At 38.3% G+C, this 12399-nt stretch overlaps 1 pseudogene; it reads left to right on the top strand.

Moving 5' to 3' along the window:
• Positions 1-12399, top strand: part of LOC104428073 — a 104901-nt pseudogene that overhangs the window by 52412 nt on the left and 40090 nt on the right.

The raw sequence follows: 12399 nt of genomic DNA, 5'->3' as shown, positions 1-12399 counted from the left end.
GATGGCGGAAGAATCAACCTTGATCGGAAGGAGTAATGTGGCTCCTTGCTCCGGCAACTGCTTAGTGGCAGCAGATGGAAATGTATATTCTCGTCCCATAAGCCAATAAAGCAATCATCAACTTGAGGGGAGGAAGTAGCATACTATCATCGATTGGAAGTACTGTTTCATATGATACCTTCTATGGACTGAGTTACATCCAGTTGGATCGCCATTGATGAGCGCCCAACCCATGTAACAGCTCATGCTATTTTTAATTCAGTGTCCATATGGATTGGCCTCTTGAGAACCATTCTGTCTACCGAAGCAGTGACTAATAATAGAGGCCTTGCGTTGCCATTGTCAATAGAGCAATGCTGGTCCAAAAGCAGAAGGCTGAATACAATGGGGATGTTCTGTTATGCACGATTCTAATGATGAATTCCCACACTATTTGAACTATGGCTAATGACTGGAGAACTTAGGCAGAAGATTAATGAGAATTTAGATATGCACATATACGAATGATAGAGACAAAGTACTTCTTACACGAAAGCAGCAGCATGTTGTTACAATGTATTCCCTAATTACCAGAAGACCAATTCTAGATTATTCAATCGACGACTTGCCATTCAAACTATGAATAGCAGAATACTAGAACTGATTACCCACCGACTAAGCTCCGGCACCTTTCAGTTTTATATCAGGAATTTATCGAAGCACCACAAACTGTATTACCTAACTCTAGCATTGTCGATGACATCATATACCCTTCATCTCTTGCGGAGAAAGCCCATGGGAACTCTCTTTCTTACAATGATGCAGCATGCATTGCGTTGATACAAGCAATAGGCAGGGACAAAAACGCTCGAAATTCTGTTAAAACCTTATTTCAACCGCTGAACCATCATTCAAACCGAGAAATTTAAGCCGGAGAAACATCGCAGAAAACAAATGGCACCACGTTGAGAACCAGAAACAAAAGCATCACCATCCAATAGTTGTTCAAAGTTCGGTTTAATTTACCTTATAGCAGCATATAGGCCCAGCGAGAGCATTGACATCTTCCACCAGCTTCCCCATCCTGATCTCTGTAAGATTTTTCCTAATGTGGCCTAAATTAATTGATATTGTAATTTACTGTTTTTACGGTTACCGTAAAACAAGGTTGGTCTAAAGTAAGATAGAAGGTTTCTTAATTAGTCTAATATGAGCTTGCTAATGTATGCCGAGCTGAGCCTAGCCCGTAATGAGGGGGACTGGCTGGAAACTCTATAAATAGTGCTAAAGTCTCTCCTCTAACCCTAATTCTCACATGTATCCTCACCTAATGGGTGTTTATCTAACGCTACACGTGAGGGGGGGCCGCCTCATTGAGCCAGTGATACGGAAGGTAATAGAGGAGGACTTGCGCGTGGAACATTGTGTTTCCGCTTCCACTTCAAGAACAGTGGATCTCCTGATGAGTGGGTAATCCCTTTTTTGCTTCCGCTTTATGTTCGATGGATCCTAAACAGGTGCGTTAATCTTTCTACTCAATTATACATGTTCTTGTTCTAGTTATGGAGATCTTGGGGTTACACAATTTGCGTCCAACATGTGGTATCAGAGCTTCCATAACCCTAGAACTTGGAACGCAAATGGTTTTGCCATAATTTGTACGGATTTACCATAATTTGTACGGATCTACCCTAATTTGTATGGATTTTCCCTAATTAGTATGTATCTTGCCATAATTTGTGATTTTCGAGTTTTTTTTGCTCAATAAAACTAAAATTAAATTGCAAATTCGGACTGGGCTTGATAATACGAGCAGAACCGTGGGCGGCGCGTTGCCGTAGGATGCCGCACGCGCCCCCACGTGCGGGGCGTGCGACGCACACAGCCGCTGACGTCAGCGACCCGGGTCCAACCCGATGCGTGCGCCGCACGTGAGTGCTGACGTCACGGTGACGAAAGCGACCGACCCGATGATGTCAACACCCGACCTGATGACGTCATCGAACCGACCTAGAAGGCGAACCGACCCGACCCGATCAACCGTTGACCAGACTAGTCAAGTGGTCGGACCGGGCGGTTAGACCATCGGTTGGACCGAGAACTGGTCGAACCACCACCGGTCGAATCGGTTTCTGACCGGCTTCAAGACTCGCGCATGAGCTCCACGCGCCGCGCACTAAAGCGGCACGTGCGGGCGCGTGGGGTCTTCTTTTGGCGCGTGGTTGGCGGCGTTAGACTCGTATGGTGATTTTCTATCTCGTGGTATATTTATTTTACATGTTTTATAATTTTATGGATGTGAAAATACATACTGAACCCTAAATATGTGTATTTTTAGTGTATTTTTGCGTATTTTTCTTATATTTTCTGTGATTTTTTAAATATAAGTGTTGGGTTACAGGTATGTTATCACATAAACATTATAATGGTATGATTCATTAATAAAAATTAAACTTTATTGTGAACTGAAGCTGGCTTAATGAGATACAACCATTATGGAATAGTAATTGAGCTATGTATTGAGCTGATGAGAAACAATAAAGGTTATGAAACTTTTGTTCCTCAAGCATACTCCTTGACACGTTGGTAATCTTTGAATGATAGATGTTCTTAAGAATTCGTGACGAAACTAATTGTACTGATTAACATATATACTGTATGTGGGTAATGCATGTCAATTAAGTTATTGTATATTGTACATGAACTCATCTGGTCACTTGTTAATGTCTATCAAGTTGAATATTTTTTTATGGTTAAGGAGTATGACAACATTTACGAAAAGTAATAGTATCTATTGTTAAGTTTTCTGGTTTGACATAATTAATAAGCCGATGGTTGATTACAATGATAATTTCTTACTTAAAAATTGGCTAATAAATCAGTTGTTGGCCTTGGAGTTATTTTTTTGCCTTATGAACTCATGAGTGATAATGGATCAGCTGTTAAGCTTGTCGATTTGGTGTATCCTGTATTATTATTGATGTTAATTTGTGAGAGATATTTTAGATCAGCATTCTTTTTATGTTGTTATGGTAATATGTAATCGGGGTACATAAGAGATGTTTTATTCTCTATTCATTCTTTTTTATGTTGTTTTGGTAATATGTAATCGGGGTGCATAAGAGATGTTTTATTCTCTATTATTAGAAGTTTCTTGTGTTACTGTGATCAATGATCTCATTGGAATTTGTCTTTCAGGTTCGCTATATATATGTATGATTAATTTTTATTAATGAATAAAGCAATGTAATTAGCATGATATATGATTTTGGTAATATGTTGCCCCTATAACTAAAGTTAAAATCACATGTATATGGTGTATGTGAGGAGAAAAGTTTATATCCCTGGTATGAGAGAATTTCAATGATTCAATTGAGTAGTGACCGCCAAAGTGGCACGCTTGATTGGGTTTGAGAAATTTCGGTCTTGTATGATGATTGGGATGTCTCCCGATCTAATGCATAGTCATACTCCCAAAGGAAGTGATTGTGTATTAGTTCATGAAGGGATAAATGATAGTGTTGTGGAGGAGTGACTGATTTTAGAGATTCATATGCCCAAAGGTGATGAATTCACGAAAAATTGGAATATTTTATCATAACCGCTATCATGTGAGGAGTGTACAACTGCATGTCATGTATTCTGCCCAAAAGTGATTATATGATTATGCATGTAACTCTCTGGATGTGTACTTGTACGTCAAGTTACACGGTACTCACATGATGCTAATTATATATATTGCTTGGTTTTCAGTCACTTTTTCTGTAATTAATAACTTCATTATTATTGAGGTTTTTACTGCTTCAAATTTTAAGTTGTAGACATATGATTTGTTGCTTGACAAAATAGTAATTGAATTTGCTTACTGTTCTTGAAGTATTCCATTCTGGAACACTTAAAAAGATGTTTGCTTACGGACTGCACTGCTATAAGATAATGGAAGCCTTAGTTGCTTGAAATTATATCTTGTCTGATATTGAAATTATGACACATCTGCAAAGATTGTGTTTAAGTCCTAATGACATATACATCTTGTATATGGTTAAAAGGTTATTTCCGAAAGTTTTCTATTTAAGGAAAATGACCGAGATAAAGAATAAAACACTTACAATTAGTCTTAAAAGGCTGTAAGGTTTAACAGTGGCCGTGAGTATTTTGGTAAGTATGACAATGCGAAATAGCTTAAAGGGTCATTTGTCAAATATTTGGTAGATTTTGGGGTGGTAATTTAATTACTATACCTGAAAATTCTGACAAAAAGATTTGGCCGAAAGGCATAAATGCACCATATTGAACATGGTGATGAGTATGATTAGTAAGATTAATTTATCTGGTTTTTTGTTGGCTGATATTATGAAAGTAATTTTTTTTTTCACATACAAAATGTATCTCTTATCAAAGTTGTTTTATAAACTTCTTTTGAGTTATAAATTGGACATAAATTACTTGAATCATATGAAATTTAGAGGTGTCATGCAAAAGTGAGATTATCTAATCCAATATTACGTGCTTTGGAATTAAGATCCACTCGGAATTATTTTGTATCTTATCTAGATTGTTAAAGGGGTGTCGATTTTATGACCCTAAAGAAGGTGCAAGAATTATGGAATCACATACTCTAAAGTTTCTAAAGATTGATGTAATTGTAGATAATAGCTGCTCTCAGACTATTAAAAATAATAATATGATGGAGGCTACTATGTTTTTGTCTTTACCTATATAGATAATTACGGAATCTCCTATACCATAAACTAAACTTGTTGAGGTTCAAGGTATTATTCTTGATATAGTTTATAATGAAATTTCTTAAGCCTCTCAAGTGCAGAATGAAGTGGTTGCAAGATGATCAGTTATACCATCATACTATATAGTCTATTTGTGAGAGGATGATTACAATATCCACTACATGGTTGTTTTAGCAACTTATATAAATGTCGTTTCTTGTTCTCAATTAAGTATATGATTATATGCTATAAAAAATGGTATACAATCTAGGAAACTAACTTACTTGCCTAAAGATCATAAGTTCATTAGTTGCAAATTGGCGTACAAAACTAAAAGAATTTCAAAAAAAGATTGGAATTTAAAGCCAATTGGTAACTAAAGTTTTCACTCTGAAAGAGAAGTGGATTGTTTATAGTAAATAAATAACTATTTTCTTTAAATATTCTTTCAGAGTGAACGTTGCATTAATAATTTATTTTGATATAAAGTTACGCAAAATAGATACAAAATCTATATTGTGCAATTGGAGAATTTTGTAACAAATGATTGAAGTAAACTTGTGTGTAGACTAAAAAGTCTTATTTATAGTCTTAAACAAGTTTCCAGACAATATTATTAAAGTTTTATAGTGTTGTTATTTTGTTCAATTGGAAACAAAGTAATTCAATATACTGCAAGGTCAGTGGGAGGAAATTTATTTTTTCTCATACTTTATGTACATAATGTTTTACTTACAAGTTGTGATCTTGAGACATCTTATATCCTTTGTATTGAGATCTGTAAGGATTGTTTTTGCCGTATTATATTAGATTTTCTCGGAGGACATTTGCTGATTGTATATTGGAAATATTCAATATATATTATTGCAAGCCAGGAATTGCTCCTGTTGTTAAGGGTGATGGACTAAATCTATCACATTGTCCTTATTTAGATATTGAGAAAATCTAATTAAATTATGTACCTTGTGTCATTGTACTTAAAAGTATAATGTATGCTCGAATTTACATTAGACTAAATGTTGTCTTTGTGATGGGACTTCTAGGTAGATATCGGTTAAATCTAGGACATGATCACTAGGTTGCTGTCAAGAAGGTTTTAAGGTACTTAAAGAAGACAAGAGGTTATATGCTAATTTACAGACATGTTCAATTCTTGCAGTTAGTAGGGTATTTAGATGTAAACTTTGCTGGCTGTTATGATGACATGCAATCAATAACGGAATACATATTTATGTTAGGAGTAAGTGCAATAAATAAAGTTCTATGTCATCTTCTACTATGTAAGCAGTGTTAGTAACATTCTTTTAGGCTCCAGAACCTCATGAAGAAGTTAATCATTTTAACTTTATGGATAGACCCATACGGTTGTATTGAGATAACAAATTTGTAGTGTTATTTATTTACTACAGAGGTCAAGAGGTCTAAATATATGGTTGTCAAAATTTTTGACCAAAAGCAAACGATACAGAAATGTGGCGTTTTAATATAATATATTTTCATAGATGATATAATTGTAGATCCACTAACTAAAGGCCTACGCCCGTGTGTATTTGAGCGACATGTCGTTAGCATGGGCCTAGGAGCATCATAAGATGTTGTTTAGTGGGAGCTATTTTGGCTTTACTCTGATAAAGATTTTATCTGTATTCGTTACACTTTGTAATGGTTTGATATGTATCAACTTTTGCATTCAATAAAATATTTTTGAATGCGTTGTTATTATCTTGAATACATATTAATAAAGTCTTAAGGGATTGTATAAACCTTGAGTGAAGGCTAGGGGCATCTAGGCATTTGGTTATTAGTCTTGTACATATGTCTTGTGATACATAAAGAAAAATTAACCATAAGGATAAGACATATGTGGGTTCATTGGAACCATAAAGCATTCTCTAGTAGCACAAGTTTTTGTGACACCTAAGGTAAGAGAATGGTGACTGACAAATAGGATCTCTCTATGAGAGATGTTATCCATTTGACACACTACCATATTGAATCCATATCAATAAAGTTGAGAACATTCGTGACCATGGAAGGCTCTGTGCGTATACATGCAGTTATCGTCATGATTCGGTGTTTAAGACTTTATGTGATAGAATTGACTATTAAGAATTATCTCTGGACCAAATGTGTTCACATACAGTAAGATTTCAATTAATATAGTCCAAGTGGGAGAATGTAAGAGTTTTCATAATGTGGACTAAATTAATTGATATTGTAATTTACTTTTTTACGGTTACCGTAAAACATGGTTGGTCTAAAGTGAGATAGAAGGTTTCTTAATTAGTCTAATATGGGCTAGCTAGTGGAGGACTAGCTGGAAACTTTATAAATAGTGCTCAAGTCTCTCCTCCAACCCTAATTCTCACATGTATCCTCACCTAAGGGGCATTTACCTAACGCTACACGTGAGGGGGGCCGCCTCATTGAGCCAGTGATACGGAGAGCAATAGAGGTGAAGGACTTGCTCGTGGAACATTGTGTTTCCGCTTCCGCTTCAAGAACAGTGGATCTCCTGATAAGTGGATAATCCCTTTTCTGCTTCTGCTTTATGTTCGATGGATTCTAAAACAGGTGCGTTAATCTTTCTAATCAATTATATATGTTCTTGTTCTAGTTATGGAGATCTTGGGGTTGCGCAATTTGCTTCTAACAATCTCATCCCAAGGATTCCCATACTGATCTCCGAGCAACATAATCACACGAAAACTTGTAGAAAACGCTTGTCCTGCTCCTGGACGGACTCCTCGAAGCCAATTCGCTCTCCGGCAAAGCAGCGCTCTTCGTCGCACCGGCATCGCCGACCTCCTCGAATATCTCAGATCTCGCTTCCCACGAGGCGTTGTTGACGGGCGAGAGAAGTACGTACTGGGCCACAAGCTGATCCACTTCCAAATCGATGATCCGGTGTCGATGGGTGGAGTGACGGCGGCCACAGGAAGCGCTTGCCCGTCAAAGCAGATGCTCTGTCGTCCGTCGTGGTGGAGGATCGGGGCGATGCGAGTCCCGCAACGCGAAAGGAGGAAAGCTTTGAGAGGAGACGATGGTGGACTACTAATACAATGTACGGAGACCACGATTTGACAAACGAGTAAAAATAATTAATTTAAGAAATATTTTTGATGAATCATATAACTTATATTAAAAAAATCAATAAATTTTATTTCTCATTCTCTTAAACAAACCAGCTTGTACGACATATAACAACACCGTATTAAGAAAGTTATTTATTGGGAGGAAAAAAGAAAGGTTGAAAAGGGAAATTAAAAAAATGAGAAAGGAAAATAGCAGGTGAACTCTTTTTAACATTCTGAAAAAAAAAATTGAATCAAGCTGTTGAAAATTTATATAATTGGACAATAACCTCTTATTCCTTTCATCATTATCGCTGTCCGTTATTTGATTTTCTTCACATAAAAGATCACCACCATCCATTATTCCGAGAAATAAGTTAAGACGAGCGTAGGAGACCAAATTTCAGAAATGCAGTATGATAGATTGACCACCTAATTTGTCATAAGCCTTTTCTCTGGCAAATTAGTTGGCAATTTTTGATTTCTTTTCCGCTTGATTGAATTACGTTTTATCGATCTTTTTTGTTTCGAGTAGAGGAAGCGGACTTCGAGGATGAGTGGAGGAGGAGGACAGAAAGGGCCGGCCGCGGGAAAAACCCCCACAGATTTCTTGAAATATATTCTCAGGAGATCGGTTATCGTCAAACTGAATTTTGTCATCGATTGTTGAGGCACTTCATTCAACATGATCTCTATCCATTAGGAGAATTCTTCAACAAAAATTTCTCAATGTAGCTCGATCATGCTGAATTTCCTATTTTTTTTCGTTCTTGTATTTATTGGTTGTACTGAATCCAATGTGCCTTCAACTACTTTTCTGTAACTTTAATTAGTCGGGGATGATGATCTATGAGTTGAGCTCTCGGCACCTCATACAAGTGAAAATATTTCTCAGTTTAGATGATGATCGCACAAAATGTTCATTTCGTTTTTTTGGAAAACATTAAAAACAAGGATCTCGCACATGGGTTCTTTTATTCGAGGAAATAACGGTAACGATGTATTCAGAATTTCTGATTTTTATGTCATATCTTGGGCGACTTGGACTGGTCCTAACTGGTTTGACTTGTTGCAGTTCTATGCATCAGCACTTCAAAGCGGACTCTGGCAGATGGGGCTTAGCGTTGGGTGACCGTGCGATGTAATGTAGCATGGTGGAGTTAATGTAGTCACTAGTCATAACTTGTGATGGGTACGTTCAAAACTTTTAGAGCTGATTTGTGATTCTTCCTGATAATTCTACGTCTCATGAAATCGGTTTGTAAATTGCTTGACGAGAACTGGTAATGCCTTGACTCTTCCTAATCTAGCATGTAATTGTATTGTCAATTGGCTTAACGCGGTCCTGTTTATTGAAGAAGGTGAATTGCATTTAAGCATCAAACCATCCATATATATATATATATATATATATATATATATATATATATATATATATATATATTACAAAAGCTAATAGGTACGATCGACATCACGTCCGATGCCAGGAAACATTGAGTCATTTTCTATCTCCATCTCCTCCCATGGTGCCAAGACCCCGCCCCCATGGTCCCATCCCCCAATGATATGTCCCTCTGCGGGAATGCAACCAAAGAGATGCAAATCTTCGTAATTTGCGCCAAAGCCCCGTTCAGGAGGCCATGCAATATTTCATTTTGATGGCTGTGCCTTAAATGTGTGTTTATTTTTTGCAAACCTTATTTACTCTTGCATGTTTTCTTTACTCTACTCGTAAAAACTATGGAGAAGTTTGTGGATTTGCTAGCCATTCACCACTCTCTTATTACCAAAAAATAATAAAAAAATAAAACCCATCCTAACAACAGCAAAGCTTGCTAGTCAACATCCTCTCCAAGATATATTGGTAGCTATTGACACCAAAATTTTGATTAGGTTATTAATTAGGCTTTAATTTCTTTTATTTTTCCTTCTTCTAAATAATAAAAAAAAACAAGCAAAACAAAAAAAAAAAAAAAAAAAAAAGCAGCCCATTTTTCTCTCCCTCTCTTTCCCCTCCGCGTGGGCCTCTACGGCCCATTTTCCTCCTCCTCTAGCCCAGCCCTCTTTGATCATCTTCCTCCTCCATCTGCCTCTGCAACACACGTGCAGAGGGTGTGACGTCGGATGAACGGACGAATAGCGACCCGCGTGGGGGGGGCAGCTGGCGAACAAGTGGCGGATGGGATGCCGGTTCGATTGGCGGAGGCCGTTCAGCGCGGGGATCAGCGGTCGAAGCTCCGTCGACCGGTCGCCCCCTTGCCTATAAATAGGCCCTCCACCTTCGTCGGAAAACACATACAGAGGAGAGAGAGGAAGCCAGCAAGCTCAGAGGGGTTCCTGAGAGACTTCAGGGAGCTCAAAGAGCCAGTAAGGAGGAAATCCGGTCGCAAACTCGAACGACCTCCCTCCGAGAGACTTCGGGGAGGCCGACGACAAGCGAACTCGGAAAGAGAGGAAAATTAGAGGAAGGGAGGCTGAGCAAGGATCAAGGTTGCAAGCCTCAGACAACCCACTGAGAGACTTCAGGGGAGGTTTGAGGATGAGCAGCCGGAGATCCAAAGGCCAGCCGGAGGAGAGGGTAGAGAGAGAGAGAGAGAGAAATCGAAGGGAAAAGGGGCGTCACGCACCATCTACCGTCGTCACCATCTCCGCCGCTCACCGTCTGCCACCTCGCCACAGGTAATAAGGGTCATCATCATCATCGTCACCACCGTTACCATTGTCACCGTCACCACCATCGTAGTCGTCACCGCCGTTGCCCCGGCAACGCTTAGTTCCCCACTTTCGGCGTCGCAAATTGAGAACCCTAGGGTTCCCAATTTTTCGGGTCACGGCCCCTAGTCGTCGGGTCGAACCCGGGCCAGGAATCAGGTAGGGCTTTTGATGTGAATCATTGCAGAAGGATCGTTCTACGAAGGCCCAGATGGTGCGAATTGCAAACCTCGATCTCCAATCAAACCTGTGATTGGGCAACCTCGGTATGAATGTGACTTGTTGACAAACACGTGTCAACCAACCAACGTTATAGACGCCACGAGCGAAAGAATTCGCTATCTCGCTCGATAAGTTGAATTGATCGCCACAAGAGAATCTTGATTAGGTGAAGTCCTCAAAAGAACAGTAAAAAGAGAACCTTTCAATTCTTTTCCTCAAAAATAAAATATATCTGTCCCCAAAGAAATTTGGCAAATCCTTTATATAGGCTGCCACACAAACCCTAAAAACCAACCCTAAAAATTTAATGCGTTATATTCTAAAATATTCCTATTTTAGAATATTCTTAAACAAGAATATATATATATATATATATATATATAAATTGACTTGGTCAATTATTTGGTGACAAGATAATTAAATTGCACCAAGATTTCCAAGATTCTTCAAGATTTGATCCAAGGTCATCTTCACGCCAAAGATCACGAACCATGATGCCAACAGCTTGCCTGAATTGTTTGGCCCGCGCTCGAGTAATCGAACTAGTAGGAATAGACAATGGGTCCCTAGCACCTCCTCCTCGATATGACTCAATGTCCACATTATTCCCTCCCCGTGCAAAGGATTTGTCCTCAAATCATCACGGCATCAAAAAGAGTCAAGTCAGAAACATTAAATGTGGCACTAACGTCATACTTACCCAGAAGATCAAGCTTGTAAGCATTATTGTTAACTCTTTCCAAAACCATGAATGGTCCATCCCCTCGCGGTAATAACTTAGAATGTTGATGCTTAAGAAATCTCTCTTTGCGCATATGAACCCAAACCCAATCGCCAGGTTCAAACACCACTTCCTTGCGCCCTTTGTTAGCTTGCCTTGCATATTGCTCAGTCTTGCGCTCAATATTTGTGTGCGTTTTCTCATGCAACACCTTGACAAATTCAGCTTTCTTTGCTCCATCTAAATCCACACGCTTATCAACAGGTAAAGGGGTTAAATCTAACAGAGTTAATGGATTAAAACCATAGACAACCTCAAATGGTGTAAATTTAGTAGCAGAATGCATGCTCCTATTATATGCAAATTCAACATGTGGCAGACAATCTTCCCAAGATTTTATGTTCTTTTTAATAATAGCACGCAACAATACCCCTAAAGTTCTGTTAACTACCTCGGTTTGACCATCGGTTTGTGGATGACAAGTAGTAGAAAATAACAACCATGTTCCTAGTTTTTTCCACAATGTTTTCCAAAAGTAGCTAAGAAATTTAGAATTTTGATCTGAAACAATCGATCTAGGCATGCCATGCAAACGTACAACATCCTTAAAGAACAAATTAGCAATATGAGATGCATCATCAGTTTTATGACAAGGTATAAAATGAGCCATCTTTGAAAACCGATCAACAACCACATAAATAGAATCTCTACCATATCTAGACCTAGGAAATCCTAACACAAAATCCATAGAAATATTAATCCAAGGATGCGTTGGAATAGGTAATGGTGTATACAAGCCATGCGGTTTAGTTGTAGACTTCGATTGCTTACAAGCAATGCATCTCTCACAAACACATGTGACATCTCTCTTCATATGTGGCCAATAAAAATGTTCATGTAGCACTTCATAAGTCTTATTAATACCAAAATGCCCCATTAAACCACCATTATGCGCTTCTCGCACCAA

This window comes from Eucalyptus grandis, chromosome 1 (genome assembly GCF_016545825.1).
Source record: "Eucalyptus grandis isolate ANBG69807.140 chromosome 1, ASM1654582v1, whole genome shotgun sequence".
Classification (NCBI taxonomy): Eukaryota; Viridiplantae; Streptophyta; class Magnoliopsida; order Myrtales; family Myrtaceae; genus Eucalyptus; species Eucalyptus grandis.
Note: the sequence above shows the minus strand (reverse complement) of the source record. Positions and strands in the feature narration are given on the sequence as shown.